This window comes from Zingiber officinale, chromosome 4B, assembly GCF_018446385.1.
Source record: "Zingiber officinale cultivar Zhangliang chromosome 4B, Zo_v1.1, whole genome shotgun sequence".
Taxonomy (NCBI): domain Eukaryota; kingdom Viridiplantae; phylum Streptophyta; class Magnoliopsida; order Zingiberales; family Zingiberaceae; genus Zingiber; species Zingiber officinale.
Genome location: NC_055993.1, coordinates 63446211 through 63468541, shown reverse-complemented (window position 1 = coordinate 63468541; position 22331 = coordinate 63446211).

Sequence of the window (22331 nt, the reverse complement as noted above, 5' to 3'; positions counted from 1 at the left end):
TATAGAGATAAACGAATGGGCTGCCCCAGTATCAAATAGCGCAGTTGCATATTGACAAAAAATGTGTATCTAACCTGTGACAACCATAGAGGTGTTTGCTACCTCCTCTCTGGTAAGGGAGAAAACTCGAGCGTTTGTAGAACTCAGTGGGGCCTCCAGTCTGCCTTGGCTAATATGAGGACCCTCCAACGTGACCTGCATCTGGTGTAACTGTGCCTACGTGTCTCTATATTGAACAGGTTGTGCTGGAGGTAGGTGGATCATGGTTGGGCAATACTTGGCTATATGCCCCTCTTGACCACACATATAACAACCACTAGTGCCCTTGCGATAGATTCCAGGATGCATCTTTCCACACGTGGGACACATAGCATACTTAGGCTACTTGCTTACGGATCCTCCCTTTTTATTACTCCAATGCTTTCTCTTGAGCTCCCCTTCCAGGTTGAACCTTGGTCTTGAGTTTTATGAATGCCAGAACTCCCTTGACCTTTGTTCTCAATCTGTACTGGCTTCTACTGCTTGATGATGTTCAGGTAATGTTTCATGATCAGGGCACTACTAACCAGCTCTTCTGCAGTCTGCGGTCTATTTATTCCGCCAGCCACATTCAGAGCTTTCTCTGGACTCAACATCTTGAGCATTAGCCTTACCCTCTCTCATTCTGTGCTGACCAGTTCGGGGCATAGGCGAGCCAGCCTATTGAATTTCTTCATGGTTTCGTCAACTGATAAACTTCCCTGGCAGAATTCCGTGAACTCATCGTAATGTTTGTTCGTGACTCGCATATGAAAGAATTCTTCAAAGAACCCAGTATCAAAATCAGACCAGGTCATTTGATTCACTATTCTTTTCATCTTGACCCGTTCCCACCACATTCTTGCATCTCCAGTGAGGCTGAAGGAGGCATACTTTATCTTTTCTACCTTCGGCCAGTCAGTAGCTCCATTATGCTCTCCAGGGTTTTGAACCATGCTTGGGCATCCCATGGTTCATTAGTGCAAGAGAAATTCTCTGGTTTCAGTTTCTGCCACTGGATAAGGTATGCTTCTTGCCTCACTACCTTTGCTGGGGCTACAAGTGTAACTGATAGAACTTCGACTGTAATAGGTGCTACCCTATTAGCTTTCAGTGGGACTATAGGAGAAGCTTGTTGATTAGTAGTCAGGGTGGCAATAACCTGCTGCTGCTCCGCCAATTGTCTATGCAGCTGAGCTACTACTTCTAAAAGGTTAGGCTAGGGTGCAGACTCATTTTCCATTGGTTGAGCTGTTAGTTAGAGCCCTAGAGCCAATCATTTGATGATTGTATGGACTCATTGTATCATATTCTTGTATATTAATAAAGGCATTTGGATTTTGGTTATTATACTTACTTGTATTGGTGCCAAATAAACTAAGTATAATAATGTCCCTGAGTAGACGGTTCTCACCTATATCAATCGGTTAGTTGAACCGATAGTGAGATGATATAGGGAACACTACTCTTAATCATTCCTAGTCGAGTATTAACATTCAGGGACAATGTTAATACAATAAGACTAGCATGTAGGTCAACTCGATGACTCGATCTCACAAGTCATGGATATAGAGATATCAAGTTGACACATGGGTATACATTAGAGAATGTATACTGAATGACCCGCCATGAGAAAGTATCATGGATCGTTATATGAGTGTCATATACTTTCTCATGTGGCTATTAGTATGACTACTAGTCCTTAGACCTGAAGTCACCATAGATCCCTACATAAGGAGTTATGTACTTTGGTTTCGTCAAACATCACCCGTAACTGGGTGGACTATAAAGGCGATTACTTGATATATAACAAATTATGCAAAGGGATGTGAGTGATGTAGATGGGATCTATCCCTCCTATATGACGGGAGAGACATCGGTATTCTTGATAGAGTGAGAACACGAAGTGCATGACCATGCCCAAATGAGTCAATATAGGATATTGAGCTCATTTGATTTAGTGAGTCTACTTGGGTTTCAAGATTTAGATTGGTCAGAGGATGACACGGTCTATGCCTCACATTGATCAATCTAGATGTCTAGGATAGAAGGACACTTGTCATATATTGTGAGGAGTCACAATTAGTAGTCACAAGGCGATGTCGGATCTCGACATTCTTGTAACTTGGGTAGTAATGATGTATTGCTAGATACCGCTCATTACTTATGCTTCTAAATGAGTTTAGGGACATTGCCAACGTTACAAGAACCTATTGGGTCACACACAAAGAACAAGTGGATGGAGATTAGGTTCATATGATGAACCAAAAAAAGGATTAGATTCATTTGATGAATCAAATTGGATTAAGAGTAATCCTAATTGGGCTAATTGAGTTGGACTCAATTTGATTCATGTGTTCAATGAGTCTAATTTAGATTATGACTCATTGAATCAATTTAATTAAATGAATTAGATTCATTATATTAAATTGGTTTGAATCAAATGGTTGGATTAGATCAACCATTAGAGAGATTAAGTCAAGTTTGACTTGACTTGAGAGGAAGAGTAAGAGTCAAGTTTGACTTGACCCTTTTTGCTACATCATTAGTGAGTTGGTAAGATGTGGACCAATCATAAAGTGCCACATCATCAAGAGAATGCCACCTAATGGAAGTTACATTCTCTCCTTTGCTTTAATGTGGCCGACCACATTAATGAAGGGGGTTACACTTGTTGTGGCCGGCCACTAGGGGAGTAAAGAAAATTGATTTTCATTCAAGGTGAGAATTGATTCCATCTTCTCCAAGCTCTCTTCCTCAAGCTCTCCCTCTCCTCTTCTCTTGACCGAAAGTTTTCAAGCTAGAAAGAAGGAGAATGTGTTTGAGTTTCATGAAGAAAAGGTAGAGTGATTGTCACATAGAATTCTCTTATCTATCTTTTCTTTTCCCAAATCCTACCCGAGAGCCCTAGAAAGTGCTAGCACACTTGGGGTACTCTCTTCTCCATCCTTGAGTGCTAGAGAGCACTCCTTGTTCGTGTGGATATCACTAGAGAAGTATCTACCTTGATACTTTGGAGATCCGACACATACCTTGGACGAGCGGGAATTTTGCGAGGGCACGCTTCAAAGGTAAAAGCTCTCAACACATAGATCTAGGAGTAGATCTAAAGTTTTTGAAACTCGTACTTGTATTTCAATCGGTTTTCTTTGCACGGATCTACGGCTTTGGGTGATTCGGGGTTTCCGCGACGCGAAAAGCGGTTTTCGCGGCCCGAAAAACCCAACAATGGTATCAGAGCCACGTGCAAGGCTTGTACGAGTTTAATTTTTGGTTTTATGAAAACTAAACCTTCTGTGATTTTCTCTAAAAATTTAGTTTTTTATCTTTTTATGGGTAATTTTTCCGTAGAAGCGAAGCACAAGTATCTCGGCACTTGTAGGCTTCGGCTACCGGGAAGTTTTTCCTTAAACGGCTTCGTTTTGGCCCAAATTCGTTTGGGACAGCGGGCTTGGGTGCCATTATTTCGCAAAGGAGCAACTCACGATGGTTAGATCGTGGGTAGGGGTACTGCCCCTAACCCCGCAAGGGGATTTGCTCCGCGATTGCACCCGAAATCGCTAAAAACGAACCTGCCGGGAAGAATTTTCCGAAACGGCAATGTCTCGACCCAAATCGTTTTGGGACAGCGAGTTTGGGCGCTTTTGGATCGCAAAGGAACCCTCGTGATGGTTAGATCGCGGGTAGGGGCGCTGCCCCTGGCCCCGATTGCGTCCGAAACCGCTAAACGGGACCGCCGGGAAATTTTACTCGTAAAAATTGTAAAAAAATTATTTTTAAAATTATAGAAAATTATGAAAATATATAATTTTGAATTATATATTAATTTTGTGATAGTCATGGCCCAAAAACCTAATATGATTGGATTGTGTTGTAATTCATAATACGGCCTGCGTGCCGTTATGTGTTTGCGCGTGTTGTATGTTTTTATTTTTCCGCGACCTGCGTGTCGTGCCTTTCTCATATATTCTGGTTGTAAATTAGATTTAGACTTGAATGTAACTCGAGTTTCAAATTGTAATGTACAAATTGGAGCGGTGGACGATCCACACGAGACGGAGTTCCGAGGCGGGCACGAGCAACACAAGGTGGTCAAAGGGAGGAGCTTGGAGAAGCTGTTGACCCTAGGTTGACCATTCGATCTTCTCATTGGCTTGAGAAGATCATAGTGGGCCATGACTAAATCACAAATAGATTAATTAGTTAATTGCTTATGTATATGATGCATGTTTAATAAGTAATTAATTAATTAGTGCCTTACGATTAGATTAGATCTAAGTCGTGCACAAGATGCATCTTTTTCGATTAGATTAGATCTCGATCGAACCAACTCTAAATGCCTAACCGTGCCATGATACCTATCACTACCTCGATCACATGTATTGCTGAATCTGCCAAAGCAGAGCAATACATATTATCTTGGTAGGGTATGGAGGGACAATCTTGGTCCCGCCAATCAACACATGGGTGAATACAAACTCAATTAGATTGAGTATTCCTAATTGCTCGGTTAGATCGAGTCAACTATAGGCATTCTTCCAACGGTTGGAAAAGATAGGTCAAAATCACATCTATATTAACTCTCGGGCGTATTAGCCAAAGGTAACTCGAGTTTTAATATAAATGCGGATATTGATTTTATAAACAAGAGTTGCATAGAGATGTAATTGGCAATCGTTACCTACCGATCATACTAAGTCTTGGGCGTATTAGCCAAAGCTAACTCAAAGGTTAGTATGATGTGGATCTTGTCCCACAAGAATTATAGAATTCAGTGGGAGCATCATTTAATTAAAGGCCTAATTAAATGATTTTAAAAGAATATGATATTTATTTCTGCAAATTTTCTGTTGTAGATAACCATGACGTCGAATACGAACTCTTTCTCCCTGCGTTCTATCCTTAAGAAGGACAAGCTCAACGGAGCAAATTTCCTGGACTGGTACAGGAACTTGAGAATAGTTCTCACTCAGGAACGTAAACTGTACGTTCTAGAGCAGCCCATTCCACTGCCACGCGAGCTGACCGGGATGCTTACAAGAAGCATCAAGATGACGCATTAGATGTGTCCTGTCTAATGCTCGCAACCATGAACTCTGAGCTTCAGAAGCAACATGAATTGATGTGTGCTTACGATATGGTTGAACATCTTCGTCAACTATATCAAGGACAAGCAGGGCACTGGAAGAGGAACTTCACAGGATACCTGGAAGATCTTAACAAGAAGAGAAATAAGATTTCTACTTCAGGTATAAATGTTATAGAAGTCAACCTCTCTATTTCTTCATCGTGGGTATTAGATACCGGATGTGCTTCGCACATTTGTACTAATGTACAAGCAATTAGAAATAGCAGAGCATTGACAAAGGGCGAGATAGACCTACGAGTAGGCAAAGCACGGGTTGCTGCTGTTACTGTAGGGACTTATTTTCTATCTCTGCCCTCTGGGCTTATACTAGAGTTAGACGATTATTGTTATGTGCCTGCATTAACTAAGAACATTATATCAGTTTCTTGTTTGGACAAGAAAGGATTCTCGTTTATAATAAAGAACAAATGTTGTTCTGTCTATTTAAACGATATGTTCTATTGTAGTGCACATTTGATAAACGGACTCTACATTCTAGATCTTGAGAGCCTATTTATAATATAAATACCAAGAAGTTCAAGTCAAATGACCTGAACCAAACTTATCTCTGGCACTGTCGCTTAGGTCATATAAATGACAAGCGCTTATCCCAGTTCCATAAGGATTGTTTGCTGGACTCATTTGATTTTGAATCATATGAGATATGAGAGTCATGCCTACGAGGCAAGATGACCAAGACTCCCTTTAGTGGGCACAGCGAGAGAGCGACTGATTTGTTAGGACTCATACATAGTGATGTATGTGGCCCTTTCAATGTCGCTGCTAGAGGCGGTTATAGGTACTTCATCACATTTACTGATGACTTCAGTAGATATGGTTATGTGTATTTGATGACACATAAATCTGAATCCTTTGAAAAGTTCAAAGAATTCAAGAATGAAGTACAGAACCAGCTTGGCAAGAGTATTAAGGTACTTCGATCAGATCGAGGTGGTGAATACTTAAGCCATGAGTTTCGTGACTACTTAGCTGAGTGTGGGATTTTATCTCAATTCACTCCTCCTGGAACACCACAGTGGAATGGTGTATCCGAAAGGAGGAATCGTACCTTATTAGATATGGTACGATCTATGATGAGTCACACAGATCTTCCGACATATCTATGGGGATATGCTCTAGACACGGCAGCTTTCATTCTCAACCGAGTTCCATCCAAGGTCGTGATTAAGACACCATATAGGATATGGACTGGGAGAGATGCCCAGGTGTCTTTCATGAGGATTTGGGGTTGTGAGGCTTACGTACGACGTCAAGTCTCAGACAAATTAGGACCCAAATCCGACAAGTGCTATTTCATCGGATATCCCAAGGAAACTAAGGGATATTACTTCTACATTCCCAGTCAGCACAAGGTAGTTGTGGCAAAGACTGGGGTCTTTCTAGAAAGGGACTTTGTTTCTAGAAAGACTAGTGGGAGCGCGTTCGATCTTGAAGAAGTTCAAGATGCGAACAATAGCACTGATGCCTCGATGGAAATTGAACTAGAACCACAAAGTGTTGTGGATGATGCTGTTCCACAAGGAGTTGAGGAACAACAACCGGTTCAAGTAGACATACCTCTTAGCAGGGTCGTCAGCCTGAGAGATACTCATTTCTATTGTCTGACCATGATGACGTTATGCTCATAGAGGATTAGCTTACCACCTATCAGGAAGCTGTGATGAGACCAGATTCCGAGAAATGGCTAGAGGCCATGAGATCCGAAATGGAATCCATGTACACCAACCAAGTATGGACTTTGGTTGATCCACCTGAAGGGGTAAAACCCATTGGGTGTAAGTGGGTCTTTAAGAGAAAAACTGACATGGATGGACTTATCTATAAGGGTCGCTTGGTAGCTAAAGGTTTCAAACAGATTCATGGTATTGACTATGATGAAACCTTTTCTCCAGTAGCGATGTTTAAGTCCATTCGGATCATGCTTGCTATTGCAGCATACCATGACTATGAGATATGGCAGATGGATGTCAAAACCGCGTTTCTGAATGGAAACCTGCTCGAGGATGTGTACATGACACAACCTGAGGGTTTTGTAGATCCACAGCATACTAGCAGAGTATGCAAGCTGCATAGGTCCATTTATGGACTAAAGCAAGTTTCTCGGAGCTGTAATCTTCGATTCGATGATGCAATCAAACAGTTTGGTTTCATCAAGAACGATGATGAGCCTTGTGTCTACAAGAAGGTTGTAGGGGATATAGTTGTGTTCCTCATATTGTATGTGAATGACATAATACTCATTGGGAAGGACATCCCTATGCTTCAGTCTGTCAAGACCTGGCTAGGGAGTTGCTTCTCAATGAAGGACTTAGGTGAGGCATCCCGCATTCTAGGGATACAGATCTATAGAGATAGATCTAAGAGATTGCTTGGCCTAAGTCAGAGTACATATATTGACAAGGTACTCCTTCGGTTTGCCATGCAGAACTCCAAGAAGGGATTTCTGCCGATGTCACATGGCGTGAGTCTTTCGAAGACTCAAGGTCCCTCTTCTAGAGAGGAGAGAGACCGCATGGATCAGATCCCTTATGCCTCAGCCATAGGATCGATCATATACGTCATGCTATGTACTCGACCCGATGTCTCGTATGCTTTGAGCATGACGAGAAGATCAGATCCGGTGAAAGTCATTGGATAGCGGTCAAGAATATTCTTAAGTACTTAAGAAGGACTAAAGAATATTTCTTAATATATGGAGGCAATGATGAGCTAGTAAAGGGTTATAGTGATGCTAGCTTCCAGACCGACCGGGATGACTATAGATCGCAATCGGGGTTCGTATTTTGCATTAATGGTGGTCTGTCACTGGAAGAGTTCAAGCGTGATACGATGGCGATTCTACAATGAGCCGAGTATATTCTTGCATCGAGGCGAAAGGCGGTTGGATCCTGAAGTTCATCGAACTTGGGGTGGTTCCTAACATCGCTGACCAGTTGAGCTCTATTGTGACAACAATGGAGCTATAGACGAAGGAACCTCGCTCACACGGACCAAGCACATACTACGGCGCTCCATCTCATTCGAGATTATCGATAGAGGAGATGTGAAGATTTGCAGTCCCACAGAGGCTAACATCGCAGATCTCTTGACCAAGGCTTTGGCACAGAGAAAGCATGATGGTCACACTAGGTCATTAGGCCTTAGAGCCTATACTTATTGGCACTAGTGCTAGTGGGAGATTGTTAGTTAGAGCCCTAGAGCCAATCATTTGATGATTGTATGGACTCATTGTATCATATTCTTGTATATTAATAAAAGCATTTGGATTTTGGTTATTATACTTACTTGTATTGGTGCCAAATAAACTAAGTATAATAATGTCCCTGAGTAGACGGTTCTCACCTATATCAATCGGTTAGTTGAACCGATAGTGAGATGATATAGGGAACACTACTCTTAATCATTCCTAGTCGAGTATTAACATTCAGGGACAATGTTAATACAATAAGACTAGCATGTAGGTCAACTCGATAACTCGATCTCACAAGTCATGGATATAGAGATATCAAGTTGACACATGGGTATACATTAGAGAATGTATACTGAATGACCCGCCATGAGAAAGTATCATGGATCGTTATATGAGTGTCATATACTTTCTCATGTGGCTATTAGTATGACTACTAGTCCTTAGACCTGAAGTCACCATAGATCCCTACATAAGGAGTTATGTACTTTGGTTTCGTCAAACGTCACCTGTAACTGGGTGGACTATAAAGGAGATTACTGGATATATAACAAATTATGCTGAGGGATGTGAGTGATGTAGATGGGATCTATCCCTCCTATATGACGGGAGAGACATCGGTATTCTTGATAGAGTGAGAACACGAAGTGCATGACCATGCCCAAATGAGTCAATATAGGATATTGAGCTCATTTGATTTAGTGAGTCTACTTGGGTTTCAAGATTTAGATTGGTCAGAGGATGACACGGTCTATGCCTCACATTGATCAATCTAGATGTCTAGGATAGAAGGACACTTGTCATATATTGTGAGGAGTCACAATTTGTAGTCACAAGGTGATGTCGGATCTCGACATTCTTGTAACTTGGGTAGTAATGATGTATTGCTAGATACCGCTCATTACTTATGCTTCTAAATGAGTTTAGGGACATTGCCAACGTTACAAGAACCTATTGGGTCACACACAAAGAACAAGTGGATGGAGATTAGGTTCATATGATGAACCAAAAAAAGGATTAGATTCATTTGATGAATCAAATTGGATTAAGAGTAATCCTAATTGGGCTAATTGAGTTGGACTCAATTTGATTCATGTGTTCAATGAGTCTAATTTAGATTATGACTCATTGAATCAATTTAATTAAATGAATTAGATTAATTGGTTTGAATCAAATGGTTGGATTAGATCAACCATTAGAGAGATTAAGTCAAGTTTGACTTGACTTGAGAGGAAGAGTAAGAGTCAAGTTTGACTTGACCCTTTTTGCTACATCATTAGTGAGTTGGTAAGATGTGGACCAATCATAAAGTGCCACATCATCAAGAGAGTGCCACCTAATGGAAGTTACATTCTCTCCTTTGCTTTAATGTGGCCGGCCACATTAATGAAGGGGGTTACACTTGGTGTGGCCGGCCACTAGGGGAGTAAAGAAAATTGATTTTCATTCAAGGTGAGAATTGATTCCATCTTCTCCAAGCTCTCTTCCTCAAGCTCTCCCTCTCCTCTTCTCTTGACCGAAAGTTTTCAAGCAAGAAAGAAGTTGAATGTGTTTGAGTTTCATGAAGAAAAGGTAGAGTGATTGTCACATAGAATTCTCTTATCTATCTTTTCTTTTCCCAAATCCTACCCGAGAGCCCTAGAAAGTGCTAGCACACTTGGGGTACTCTCTTCTCCATCCTTGAGTGCTAGAGAGCACTCCTTGTTCGTGTGGATATCACTAGAGAAGTATCTACCTTGATACTTTGGAGATCCGACACATACCTTGGACGAGCGGGAATTTTGCGAGGGTACACTTCAAAGGTAAAGCTCTCAACACATAGATCTAGGAGTAGATCTAAAGTTTTTGAAACTCGTACTTGTATTTCATTCGGTTTTCTTTGCACGGATCTACAACTTTGGGTGATTCGGGGTTTCCGCGACGCGAAAAGCGGTTTTCGGGCCCGAAAAACCCAACATGAGCTTCATTAACTCTCGTCTGTCTCGCCAGTCATCCTCTAGCCATTCTAGATTTCATAAACCAAACCAGTGGGACATACGTCAGCCCATCCTTATTCTTACTTGCTGCCCTCAATACTTTCATGTATAAGCATGCTTAATCTTAACAAATAGTTCACACTAATCATAGCAAAAATAAAATGCATAAAAGTCATGAGAATGTACTTTCTTACTTGTTAGCTGCAGGATCAATGCTTGATGTGTGTGACGGAAGGATGGAACTTGACTCTGATACAAAATTATATCACCCCACCCCTTTCTCTAATTATATCCTTACCTTACAGGCTTACGAGGCGTAGGTTACTCTTTTCATATCTAATTTTATGCTCCCATTCTTACCTATTAGAAACTGCTCGATAACGAGACCTACTCAAAACTTAGCCGAGAAGAAGAGGTGCACGACTGTGTCACCTTAGCCGAGAAGAAGAGATGCACGGCCGTGTGAATTCACATGGTCGTGTTACCTTGGCCGAGAGAAGGAAGTAGGGGGTTGTGTGAATCCACACGACCATGACACGGGCCGTGCGGATGTCACCACCCCACTCTACCCAAGGCGTGTTCTCCCCTTTGTACATATCATTGCCACTCCAATTACTACCAAACCGATAAATTCATCTTAAGCAACTAGGAATAGTATTTCAGGTAAAGCGGAAAGGAGAAAATACTTTAGCATAAATTCTAACATGTTCCAAACATTCGCAAGTTCCCAGATCTTCTTCCATTGTTCCGTCACACACACACAATGCACCGCTCCTGCTGTCTCCTCCTACTCGAGCTTTCCTTTACCTTTATCTACAGTATAAGGAAATGAAAATCTATAAGCGAATGCTTAATAAGTACCATCTACTCACAAAATAAGCATTAAGACAAGAATAGACTTTTCAAATCTGTTTGGAAAAACACAAAACTCATGCTTGGCGATAATTCATGCTAAAACGCATAATTCAGAATGGGTACATGACATGCATTTTAAAATAGATTTATCATGCAAACATCAACCTAAAACCATGCTAGTAATGAAATAAAAATAGGAATCTTGGCATATTATTGAGTTCATCAATGCTGCATTTTATAACTCGAGTTCTCAACCTTAGGAAAACTTCCACTAAGACAAACCATGAAGTTGAAAACTTTATATTACATAATTTGTGAAAATAATAATCAACTTGCTTGGGCCCGACATTGTACCACTTTGCGCGCACCCTTAATAAGATCCGAGGTGGTAGTTAATCCCGAACCCATTAAGGTACTACTAGGTGGTCTAGGAGCCTAGGGGCGATCTAGGAGCCCACCCATGGACCTTGTGTCCAGTACATGTCTTTCTAAAGTAAAATACTTTCTTTTAACTATTGATTTCTTGTACTTGCACTTGTTTGTCATTTAAACAAACACCTTATGTGCGCTTAATCCCCTCACACTTATAGGGAAGCACTTTAGGGCACTTGAATACGCTTTTTAGCCCCAAAACTAAATGGGAAGCAATTTAAGATACACTAAACATGCTCTTAGTCCCAAAACTTTAGAGGACATCTTACATATTATAGCATCTATTTCCTTTAACACGCAATAATCATATTATAATATGCATCTTCCTTAACATGCTTAAAACATATCGTAACATATATTAGCGAAGCTACTCATACTGCAAGTGAGAGATACTTACTTCCTTTCGCTATTTCTTACAATTATACCACTAAGGTTTTGGGAGAATACGCCTCTCTTGTATGCCTTGGCCTCCTGATTTCTCTTCACCGGCGTACTAATTCCCAGAAGGACACCCTCCTCTTAGATTCTCCTCTTGAGAAGCTTCAAAGAATGGAACCTTAAGGTTCTTGGCCGAAAATTGAAGAAAAGAGAGGGAAGGAGGTTTTTGGCTAGGGAGGAGAGGAAGGAGATGAAAAGCTAGGTTTTCATCTCTTCCATTCCCTTTTATACTAAGTGGAAGTTGAAGCATCACTCCACATATAATTCGCATATAATGAATAGTTTTCTCTTTCTAATGTGATACTTTACTACCACCTAATGGCTACTTAAACCAATCTTAAACCAAAGGTCTAGGGTTTAAATCCTAGCTCGGGCCATTTATGAATATATTTTTATTTCTTTTCTCTTCTTTTTTTTTTTGCTCTTTTTGGGGGAAAGGAAATTTACGGGTGTTACATGATAGTTCTTGTGCTATTGCTCATGTTCTATTGTGAAACTTTTATACACAGTATACTTTTTCTTTATCTTGCAGTGAGAGTCTTCACCAGCATTCAGGAAAATGCTCCAGTTAGTGGTATCTCACTGCTGCTTATTATCAATCCTAGTGGCTAGTTGCTTGGATGTAGATGCTCCTTTCGTCTCTTTACCTAAGTAGTCAATCTATCTGGTATACCTGCAATCAACACGATGACACTCTAATGTGGATTAGTTCTGTTTTGTGCACAATCTAATTATCATTGGTGACTAGTCACTTAGGTGGAGAAGCTCCAATTCTTAAACTCTAGATCATTTTTTTCTCCTTGGCTCAAGCCACATCAGAAGAGTAGTTAAAAAAATTACAAGGGCAACAACTAAGCTGTAGCTCAGACACATTGTATTACTTTCTCGTCTTCAGTTTGTTACCCTTAATTTATGCTACGTCATTATGGGTTTGATCATCGACAGTGTGATAAATGACACAATATTAGGCCAAATAGTTTTATCCCAAAAATCGGAGGTGAAAAAGGAGAAGAAAGATAATTAGATCAAAGATCATCTTCATCTAACACACCCCTTCTCTTTGTTAGGAGATCACACTCCAATGGACAATGGTGCTACTAAAAAGCTTGTTGTCTACCAAATCCCCTAAATTTCGATGAGAACTCATCTCATCACTTATTGCTCGATTGGAGACATCTTTTACTTATCGGTTATTGTTATTTTGTTTCAAAGCTTTCCAAAATATCCAACTTTATGTGCCTCACATATTACAACAAATTGTAACATGTTATTTCTACTCTTTGTGATGGAATTTGAAGTTTCAAAGGTATATTTATTCTGCTTATTGCTAATTGAATTACTATATTTATTCTCATCCTTATTTTTCAGGTTCTTGAAGAGCTAAGACTCACTATAGATCAGTTCATTGATTTGTGTATTCTCTCTGGATGTGATTTGTAAGGTCCCACAAGCGTAATTAAGGAATTTATTTATGAAATTTTCTAACGTCATTCGAATGCTAATTACGGGATTAACTTATAAAATTTTCTATGAATTTTAGGATTTTTTCATAATTTTAAATGAACTTGTAGGACATACTTAAAAGGGATAGAATAATTAAACATGAGGAAAGCCAACGCTAACACCCAATTAATTAGGAGGTGATTGTTCTAATTAGCCTATGGATAGGATTTAATTGACCTAGGGTTAGGACTTAATTAACCTAGGTACAAAACTATACCTGATTTGCCGATTCCATTCTCTCCTTCACTATTCCTCCTCCAAATCGCCGACTCCTTCTTCGTTCTCACCTCGTTGTCGTCGACCCAACTCACCATTGACTCTTGAGACTCGGCCAGGTGCTACCCCAAGCGGTCAATTCCTTCGAGGGCATCGCGATCGGAAGAGGAAGATTGCGACCTCCGCATCGACGACATGGCAACACGCAACGGGTGAGCGAGGGCTTCCATAGTGGAACAAGGAAGGACAGGCAAGTACTCTTCGGATTTGAGGGTATTATACTTAGTCTATTTGGCACTAATATAAATAAGTATAATAACCAAACAAATGCTTTTATTAATATACAAGAATATGATATACATGAGTCCATACAATCATCAAATGATTGGCTCTAGGGCTCTAACTAACAGTATTAGCCAAAGCTAACTCAGGGGTTAGTATGATGTGGATCTTGTCCCACATGAATTATAGAATTCAGTGGGAGCATCATTTAGTTAAAGACTTAATTAAATGATTTAAAAGAATATGATATTTATTTTCTAAATTTTTCTGTTGTAGATAACCATGACGTCGAATACGAACACTTTCTCCCTGCGTTCTGTTCTTGAGATGGACAAGCTCAACGGAGCAAATTTCCTGGACTAGTACAGGAACTTGAGAATAGTTCTCACCCAGGAACGTAAACTGTACGTTCTGGAGAAGCCCATTCCGGAGGCTCCTCCTACCAATGTCCCGTGAGCTGACAAAGATGCTTATAAGAAGCATCAAGATGACGCATTAGATGTGTCATGTATAATGCTCACGACCATGAACTCTGAGCTTCAGAAGCAACACGAGTTAATGAGCGCTTACGATATGGTTGAACATCTTCGTCAACTCTATCAAGACAAGCGCGACATGAGAGATTTGAGATCTCAAGGGCACTATTTCAGTGCAAGATGTCAGATGGGGCTCCCGTAGGCCCATATGTACTTAAAATGATTGGGTACATAGAAAACCTACAGGGGTTGAGATTCCCGCTTGGCCAAGAGCTGGCCACTGACCTAATCTTGCAATCCTTGCTGGATAGCTATAGTCAGTTCATTCTAAACTACAATATGAACGAAATTGATAAGCCACTGCCCGAGCTGCTTAGCATGTTAAGAACTGCTCTGTTCCGATGGTTCAAACACAAGGGCAAGGGCAAGCCCAAAGGCAAGGGAAAGTCCCAAGCCAAGGGTAAAGGCAAAGCACTGAAGCCCAAAGGAGGGGTCGCCAAGGATGCTACCTGCTTCCACTGCGGTCAGACCGGGCACTGGGTGAAGATCTTAAGAAGAAGCGAAGTGAGACTTCCATTTCAGGTATATATGTTATAGAAGTCAACCTCTCTATTTCTTCATCATGGGTATTAGATACCGGATGTGCTTCTCACATTTGTACTAATGTACAAGCGCTGAGAAATAACAGAGCATTGACGAAGGGCGAGATAGACCTACGAGTAGGTAATGGAGCACGGGTTGCTGCTGTTGCTGTAGGACCTTACTTTCTATCTCTGCCCTCTGGCTTGTACTAGAGTTGGATGATTGTTGTTATGTGCCTGTATTAACTAAGAACATAATTTCAGTTTCTTGTTTGGACAAGAAAGGTTTATCTTTTATAATAAAGGACAAATGTTGTTCTGTTTATTTAAAAGATATGTTCTATTGTAGTGCACCTCTAATGAACGGAATCTACATTCAAAACCTTGATAGCCCTATCTATAACATAAATACCAAGAGGTTCAAGTCAAATGACCTGAACCAAACCTATCTCTGGCACTATCGCTTAGGTCATATAAATGACAAGAGCTTATCCCAGCTCCATAAGGATGGTTTGCTAGACTCATTTGATTTTGAATCTTATGAGACGTGCGAGTCATGCCTACTAGGCAAGATGACCAAGACTCCCTTTAGTGGGCACAGCGAAAGAGCGACTTATTTGTTAGGACTCATACATAGTGATGTATGTGGCCCTTTCAATGTCGCTGCTAGAGGCGGTTATAGGTACTTCATCACATTTACTGATGACTTCAGTAGATATGGTTATGTGTACTTGATGATACAAAAAGTCAGAATCCTTTGAAAAGTTCAAAGAATTCAAGAATGAAGTACAGAACCAGCTTGGCAAGAGTATTAAAATACTTCGATCAGATCGAGGTGGAGAATACCTTAGCCATGAGTTTCGTGACTACCTAGCTAAGTGTGGGATTCTATCCCAACTCACTCCTCCTGGAACACCACAGTGGAATGGTGTATCCGAAAGGAGGAATCGTACCCTATTAAATATGGTACGATCTATGATGAGTCACACAGATCTTCCGACATTCCTTTGGGGCTATGCTCTAGACACGGTGGCTTTTATACTCAACCGAGTTCCATCCAAGGCCGTGATAAAGACACCATATAAGATATAGACTGGGAGAGATGCCCAGGTGTCTTTTATGAGGATTTGGAGTTGTGAGGCTTACGTTAGACGTTAAGTCTCAGACAAATTAGGACCCAAATCCGACAAGTGCTACTTTATTGGATATCCCAAGGAAACTAAGGGATATTACTTCTACATTCCAAGTCAGCACAAGGTAGTTGTGGCAAAGACTGTGGTCTTTCTAGAAAGGGACTTTGTTTCTAGAAAGACTAGTGGGAGTATGTTCAATCTTGAAAAAGTTCAAGATGCGGACAATAGCACTGAAGCCTCGATGGAATTTGAACTAGAACCACAAAGTGTTGTGGATGATGTTGTTCCACAAGGAGTTGAGGAACAACAACCAGTTCAAGTAGACATACCTCTTCGCAGGTCCGATAGGGCACGTCGTCAGCCTGAGAGATACTCATTTCTCTTGTCTGACCATGATGACGTTGTGCTCATAGAGGATGAGCCTACCACCTATCAGGAAGATTCCGAGAAATGGCTAGAGGCCATGAGATCCGAGATGGAATCCATGTACACCAACTAAGTATGGACTTTGGTTGATCCACCTTAAGGGGTAAAACCCATTGGGTGTAAGTGGGTCTTTAAGAGAAAGACTGACATGGGTGGATTTATCTATAAGGGTCGCTTGGTAGCTAAAGGTTTCAAGCAGATTCATGGTATTGACTATGATGAAACATTTTCTCCAGTAGCGATGTTTAAGTCCATTCGGATCATGCTTGCTATTGCAGCTTACCATGACTATGAGATATGACAAATGGATGTTAAAATCGTGTTTCTGAATGGAAACTTGCTCGAGGATGTGTACATGACACAACCTGAGGGATTTGTAGATCCACAGCATACTAGCAGAGTATGCAAGCTGCATAGGTCCATTTATGGACTAAAGCAAGCTTCTCGGAGCTGGAATCTTCGATTCGATGATGCAATCAAACAGTTTGGTTTCATCAAGAACGAAGATGAGCCTTGTGTCTATAAGAAGGTTGTAGGGGATATAGTTGTCTTCCTCATATTGTATGTGGATGACATACTACTCATTGGGAAGGACATCCCTTTGCTTCAGTTTGTCAAGACCTGGCTAGGGAGTTGCTTTTCAATGAAGGACTTAGGTGAGGCATCCCGTATTCTAGGGATACAGATCTATAGAGATAGATCTAAGAGATTACTTGGCCTAAGTCAGAGTACATATATTGACAAGGTACTCCTTCGGTTTGCCATGCAGAACTCCAAGAAGGGATTTCTGTCGATGTCACATGGCGTGAGTCTTTCGAAGACTCAGGGTCCCTCTTCTAGAGAGGAGAGAGACCGCATGTATCAGATCCCTTATGCCTCAGCCATAGGATCTATCATGTACGCCATGCTATGTACTCGACGTAATGTCTCGTATGCTTTGAGCATGACGAGCAGATACCAGTCAGATATAGGTGAAAGTCACTGGATAGTGGTCAAGAATATTCTTAAGTACTTAAGAAAGACTAAAGAATATTTCTTGATATATGGAGGCGATGACGAGCTAGCTATAAAGGGTTACAGTGATGCCAGCTTCCAGACCGATCAGGATGATTATCGATCGCAGTCAGGGTTCGTATTTTGCATAAATGGTGGTGTTGTGAGCTGGAAGAGTTCGAAGCAGGACACAGTAGCTGATTCTACGACAGAGGCCGAGTACATTGCTGCATCAGAGGCAGCAAAGGAGGCAGTTTGGATCCGTAAGTTCATCACTGAACTTGGGGTGGTTCCCAGTATCGTTGACCCTATTGAGCTCTTTTGTGACAACAATGGAGCTATAGCATAGGCGAAGGAACCTCGCTCACACCAGCGGACCAAACATATACTACGGCGCTTCCATCTCATTCGAGAGATTATCGAGAGAGGAGATGTGAAGATATGCAGAGTACCTACAGAGGCTAACATCACAGATCCCTTGACCAAGGCTTTGGCACAGAGGAAGCATGATGGTCACACTAGGTCATTGGGGCTTAGAGCCTACACTGATTGGCACTAGTGCTAGTGGGAGATTGTTAGTTAGAGTCCTAGAGCCAATCATTTGATGATTGTATTATGGACTTGTTGTATCATATTCTTATATAAATAAAGGCATTTGCTTTTGGTTATTATACTTACTTGTATTAATGCCAAATAAACTAAGTGTAATAGCGTCCTTGAGTAGAACGTTCTGACCTATATCAATCGGTTAGTTGAACCGATAGTGAGATGATATAGGGAACACTACTCTTAATCATTCCTAGTCGAGTATTAACATTCAGGGACAATGTTAATGTAATAAGACTAGCATGTAGGTCAACTCGATGACTTGATCTCACAAGTCATGGATATAGAGATATCAAGTTGACACATGGGCATGCATTAGAGAATGTATACTGAATGACCCGCCATGAGAAAGTATCATGGATCGTTATATGAGTGTCATATATTTTCTCATGTGGCTATTAGTATGACTACTAGTCCTTGGACCTGAAGTCACCATAGATCCCTACATAAGGAGTTATGTACTTTCGTTTTGTCAAACGTCACCCGTAACTGGGTGGATTATAAAGGCGATTACTGGGTATGTAACGAATTATGCAGAGGGATGTGAGTGATGTCACGCCCCAGAGGAGTCCCTGTCCGAGAAAATTTCGGCAGCATCTCCCCTGTACGGTGGACAATCTGAAACTTTTCTACATCTCACAAATACCTCAGCCACAGGCGGCTGGAATAATAACAACAAAATAAAACATCACCACGCAGTTATATATAATCTATTCAGCCTCTGGCTGTCACAACCACGCAGTTAAGATAATTAAACAGTAAAAATAATACTCTGACTCGAAATCCACCCTACTCCACTACACTCGTAAAGCTCAAATCCGACGAACTCACCTCTTCTGCCCTCCAGGCAGGCATGTAGTAGAATAAAATCCAAATCCAAATCCATCGTAATAATAAAATCCATACAATATCCATAAGCAGAATAATCCAAAACATAACTAAAACAAAGTCTGATAGCGAAAAGCTAAAATAAAACAACAACTCAAAAACCAGCAGAGGAGTAGCACTACGTGCTGTGGGGACCAGCGACTGGAATTCCCTCCTGACAACATCAACCTGAAAATAACAACAATGGAGGCGGGATGAGTCCAACACTCAACAGGTACAGTTGATATGCAAAGTAAAGAAATAACACCTAGCACTAATCATGCGTACAGTCTCCTGAGAAAGATAAAGGTAAATGCAAACCGAAGAAGACAGGAGAGAATCTGTACTAACCAGGACCCGGTATAAGGACAAACTGTCCGAAAGGTATAGAAGACCTGTATGCATGTCAAACAAGGTATCCAAGCAATGTGCAGCATATAAGTGCAACAAACACAATCACAAACAATAAATGCATCATGCATATGATGCCAATGTCATGGTCACCCCTGACGCCAGTCAGCCGACTCACAACAACAGTGGGACCGAGTGGGTAGGGCTGTGACAACCGTGCACTCTGCATCACTACTCCTGATGAGTGATCGAGTGGACGGGATGCTGTCGGAGTACATACATACTCCTACCCCAAATCATAAATGGGGGAGCGCAATGCTCTCATCTCCCGGTACACTATGACGGAGAGGAATCTCTAACGTGCTTCACGCTGCGTCACACTACCCATGAGCGGATCAACGGAGCACCGGAAGTGTAACGCCCACCCTTCTTACCCTAGGGCGGCGCTACGTTCGTACATACTTCAGTTATACTATGGCAGCGGAAGAACAAAATTTTTTTTCTTTTTAAACATTCATTTTATAAGCATGATATCACAGATTAAATGTGTATATGTTGATTCTATAACTAATCATATTAATTTGTCCGGATCGTTCTTTGCCGAGCCACCACCACACACATCACTATCTGCTCCTCCTGTTGCTCCTCTAGCTCATCCAGCTTCTTTATCTGCGGTACAAGGAAAGTAAGCTGTGAGCACTCATGGCTCAGTAAGTTCCTTTCCTACTCACTAAAACCGAAAATCATCGTATATTAATATCATGCGTAGTATCATAAGCATACGACATACAAGGGTATCATATTCATATCATGACATTATATCATCAGATAATTCAAGCACATATGTAGGCAATGCATCATGAATTTGAAAGCTTATACTTATAAGTACTTGAAATTCATATCATCATTAGAGGGGATCCCGGTTTGTACCACATACATAATGCGCGCGCTTCTTAAATAGGTCCAAGGTAGCAAGTCTTGAACCCTACCATACATACATACTAGGTCCGAGTCTTACCCCATCGACCTAGGGCATTCAGAAGCCCATTTCTGACGAGGCCCGAGTCTTATTCCATCGACCCCGGGGCGTTTACGGAGTCCACCCTTGGTACAAACCATACAAAAATAATTTATCATGCATAACTATCATATCATATCCCTAACAATCTTTCATGCATTTCATTTTTCATTTCTTTTCATTATGTATAGCATTTCCTATGCTATCACATATCATGGCATTTACATAACATAAATTTCATTCTTTTCTCATTATGTATAGCATTTCCTATGCTATCACATATCATATCACATATCATGACATATACATAACATAAATTTCATTCTTTTCTCATTATGTATAGCATTTCCTATGCTATCACATATCATGGCATATACATAGCATAAATTTCATTCTTTCTCATTATGTATAACACTTCCTAGGTTCCTTTCCCTTTTTTTTTCTTTTATTTTCAATTATCTTCTAAACAAGAAAACAAATACATGATCCTTAACATTTCATAGGGAGAACCTCGTACTAGTTGGGTAAAACAATAATTTCCCTAGCCTCTTAAAACTATTTTTGGCCGAAATTCTAGGGTTAAGTACTCCTTTGATCAAGCATCATATAGGTGTAAAAACATGAAGAAGATCCCTTTTCCATGGCATAGAAAATCTATCATGTAGTGTAGACTTAGTTAAACCTCACTAGATTTCGAAAGCTCTTCTTAACCGAATTTTCTCAAACTTGTTTCTAGGTTTTAAAATCCTCATAAAATCTGAAAATATATAAAAAGCCTTGTACCACAGGTGAGGGAAGCTTACCTTCTTCGCTTAAGTTTCCTAGAGTTGAGAACTTGCTTGGACCTTTCTTCCTTGCTTGCTTTGCTCGGCACCAATGGAGGAGAGGAGTGGCTAGGTCTTTTGGTGGAGAGGAGGAGGAAGAAGAGGCTTCTCTTTCCTCTTGTGTTGCTCGGCAACAACAAAAGAGAAAGAGGGAGAGAGTGAAGAGGAAGAAGAGGTTCTTCCTCTTGTGTTGCTCGGCAACAAGAAGAAGAAGAGAGGGAGAGGTGAGTCTCGGCACAAAAGGGAGGAGAGGAGGAGAATGAGTGGGGGATGAAGTTGAAGTCACCCTCCATGCCTATTTATACTAAAATGAGGGAGGAAACTTGACTTGATTCATCCTCCTATTCATTTCTCCCTTAAATGACAAGAATATTCTAGAGAAATGCCTTTTGAGTTCTCTCTTTTCTTTCCGTTAAGTTCTCTCTTTTCTCTTCTTTAATTAAAATTCCTATCTCTCCTCTTACAATATCCTCTCCTATCCCACTTGGTTAACACATGCATGCATCCACAAGAGAACCAAGGATCAAAACTTGTTTATGTATATTTTTATTTCTTTTTACTTCCTTTTCCTTTTAAGTAGAAAGAATCCTTTCTTATTCTTAACTACTTAATCCTTTCTTTCCTTATCAATAATTCTCCTATCCCCTTTGGTATCCTATACATGTTCCTTACAAGAGATCCAAGGTTCAATCTCTCTTCTAACATTTTATTTTCTTTTGTACATAATAATTCGTATATTACTATATTATGCATTATGCATAAATATTTCATACATATATATATTATCTCATATTTCTTTTGTTTACATTAATTCCTTGCATTATAAATCATGTATAGAACTTTATATTCTCAACTTTATTTTCTTTCATAAAGTTTTTAATCATCTAAATCCTTCCCATCGTAACATTCAACGTAGACTATCTACACATTCTTTTCATTACATTCGTACTCTCATTGCCCTTACTTTATCTAGGCTTTCTAGGGGTGTTACAGGAAGAGT